This window comes from Artibeus jamaicensis, unplaced genomic scaffold (assembly GCF_021234435.1).
Source record: "Artibeus jamaicensis isolate MK-2021 breed Jamaican fruit bat unplaced genomic scaffold, CSHL_Jam_final contig_240, whole genome shotgun sequence".
NCBI classification, from domain to species: Eukaryota; Metazoa; Chordata; class Mammalia; order Chiroptera; family Phyllostomidae; genus Artibeus; species Artibeus jamaicensis.
Window position 1 is genome coordinate 11,711,259 of NW_026521506.1, and position 3,340 is coordinate 11,714,598.

At 36.9% G+C, this 3,340-nt stretch overlaps 1 pseudogene; it reads right to left on the bottom strand.

The window, feature by feature from the left end:
- Positions 1-2,532: 2,532 nt before the first annotated feature.
- LOC128626922 (NEDD8-like) lies at positions 2,533-2,862 on the bottom strand (annotated as a pseudogene).
- Between the last annotated feature and the right edge of the window lie 478 nt (positions 2,863-3,340).

The following is a 3,340-nucleotide window of genomic DNA, read 5'->3' on the forward strand; positions in this document are numbered from 1 at the left end:
ATTTTTCTAATAAAATTTTGAAAACACATAGTTATGAAAGTAAAAATTTCAGTTGAACAGTATGCAACATCAAAAAAATCATGCTGCTCATAACCATGACTTTAATACAACAGAGTACATTTTGGACATATTCCTATTAATGCAGATTAAAATAAAAATTTAGCACCTAAAAATAATCAACATGGAATCAAGAAAACATATAAGTCACAAAATGGTTACGAGCTGGATGTCAAAGGCTTTGTGTTAGAGTGACTGAAAGTTAGCAGGTTTGAAGGTAGCACAAACTTAAATGGTAACTAAAGAAATTATGAGCACTGGGTAATACTCAGTTGTTACCAAGCTACTACTATGTGTAGGATAGTTGACCCATCTCAAGAAAGAAGTTATTTCATGGGTTAGAAAATGGGTGGAATCAGTGAGATAGTGTTGAATTGGATACAAATATTTGAGAAGATGAAATAGGACTAGAGTAAGCAGATAAGGAAGCAAAGTTCAATTGTTTGTATTACTATTAGGATCTCAACATTGTATTTCAAAGTCTCTTAAAAAAGGTCACCAGAAACATTGCAAAGACAAGGAATTCCAACCCATGAAACTTCACACATTTTAGGAAAACAAGTTTAATGACTCTTGCCAGATTTGTCTTTTTCTTAATATTGGCCATGCACTTGAATACTAATTCTTAATTAAGTGATTTCCATACATTAGGATGTGTTTGGAAACTCGTGGAGATATTTTGTTTGCCACAATGCTTGGGAGGTTCTACTGGCATTCAGTAGATGGAGGCCAGTGATGCTAGTTGTTTTGAAGTGCATGGTATAATCCTGTATAATGAAGAGTTATCTTGTATCCCACACAGTTTTCAAATACTCGAGTGAGCCGTGATAATATAGGTAAGAAAAACTGTTTATAATTATGTGAATCCTGTCTTATCTCAATGGTAGTTTTATCTTACTGTTATCCTACATCTCTGTATTTTTATGTTTCCCTTTATTATATGTAATGTCTCTCAACCCTCTTACTTTTTAAAAATATAAATGTATTCATTTTAAGTTGGTACAATCATGTACTTCATTATGTTGCCTAATGTAGTCATGCTCTTGCACTTATACATGTATATTCAATAAATATATTATTATAAATTACTTTCACTTCTCATTTATATTTTACTTAGGTCACTATATTGATTTTTGTGAAATTATGTTTGTAGGTCAATTATATTATCTCTAAACTTTATTTCAGAATAGTGAAGGGGGAGTCACAAAATATTTGTTATTAAGAGGGAGTATGAGGTGTCACAGGAATGAGAACTACTACTCTAGAACTAAGAATAAAAGATTAATATGGACAATAAGTAGATTTACAGTTGTAGAGGTGTTGGCTCATTATTACCAAAAGAGGAGAAACAAATCATCAGTGTGAGTGAGCCACTGGAGCTGAAATTTTCTGCCTAAAAATCATCACTAGTGTGCATCAGGCCCTTTTCATCAGCTTGTCATTTTATTTTCACAACAACCATGTAAGATAGCTTCAATTATTATTCCAAGTTTTCTGATGAGGTAGCTGGACCTCAGAAAAATAAAATCAGTTGCCCATGTCTCTTAGTCACTTACTGGCAGGGTCTAGAGTAGAGCCCAATTCCTCTGTTATCAAAGGCACATGCTTTTTACTATCTTACTCAGGATCTTCGAGAGCAACTTGGAGGAGAAAGTGCTAGATTATCTCCATCTTCCCTCAGAAAAATCAACCTGTAAAGATTGATGAGAAAGGATCTCTCAGGATTTTTTAGTGCTTAAAGCTGTACAAAGAAATCAGAAAAGAATAACACAGAAACCCCTTTTTCTCTATTAACTTTTTAAATATTTTATTTTATTGAGAACCAGGGACATAGCCATAAGAGAGAAGCACATAGGTCTGCAATCTAAAACCTAGCTGCCTGTCAGTAAATGAATGGATCAAAAAATTATGGTACATATACACAATGGAATTCTATGCAGCAGAAAGAAAGAAGGAGCTCCTACCCTTTGCAACAGCTTGGATGGAACTGGAAAGCATTATGCTGAGTGAAATAACCCAGGTGGTGAATGACAAATATCATATGATCTCACCTTTAACAGGAAGCTAAACAACCAAAACAAACAAGCAAGCAAAATAAAAACAATGACACTGAAATAGAGAACAAGGGGACAGTGACCAGAGGGGAGAGGGGAGGGAATTTCAGGGGAAAAGGGGGAAGGATTTACAGGAACTAGTATAAGGGACACATGGACAACAACTAAGGGGGGTGGAAATGGGAGGGAGGTGGGGAGCATGGGGAGGTGGGCTGGGATGGGAGTAAAAGACAGAATACTGTACTTGAAAAATAATTAAATAAAAAATTAAAATAATACCTAATAGCCAGCAAGGACCATTTGGGCCAGGAACACTGCACCCTGGGGTCTTCCCAGTGTCTTACCAGTAGATAGGATATATAATGCCTCATTACAAGGATATATAATGCCTCAGTAGATAGGATAGAAGGAGGGTCCATCACTAACAAATACCACCTCCTCCTCTTAGAGCCAATACCAGATGGAGGATGGAACCATCTAGGATTTAGTACTCAGCTATTGTCTTCTCATCATTCACGTTTACTACTGTAGATGAGCTGCTACTGTGGGGGATTACCTCTTTCTCTTCCACACATTCCTTGATTCACTTCACTTTGTCTGTGGGTTCAATGTAAATCTCAATCTCCTTTCTGGAATTTTAACCTAATTGTATACATAAGATGTACAATAAGTTCAAGGTTAAATTTGAGGAAGGGAGTAAAATGGTAGTAACTGGAGCAATGTTATGTGTAGGTGTGTGTATGTGTGCCATTGTGCACCATGTGTGTCTGAAGGAAATTTCAACAAAGATTCACTGAGCGCCTACTATATACATGGCAAAACGCAGTGAAACAGATAGAAGACATAGTTAAATAATGGGGCAGAGAACTAGTGCTTGAGGAGGTAGAAGGGGAAGGGACCAGAGCACAGGTGAAAGGGCATACCTATTTGTCACAGGCCAGAGGCCCACAGGAAAAAAATATTGCATTATTAAGAAAAGTTGTGAGGTAGAGTATGGGGGCTTCAACCAGCCCTGCTGTGCGAGGGCCAGGATGAGGTCATTCTTACCCACTGAACAAGACAGAGAGAGGAGGTGGTAAGTTGAGAGGTCAAAAAGAGGAGAGGTTTGAGATATGCTGTGAAAATGAATAATGCCCAAGAATCAACAATAAATGAATAATAGATTGTGGAGCTCCTGCAGGGCTCTGGTGAAGTTAAACTGCAGGAATTTATGCATTTGCTGATTATCC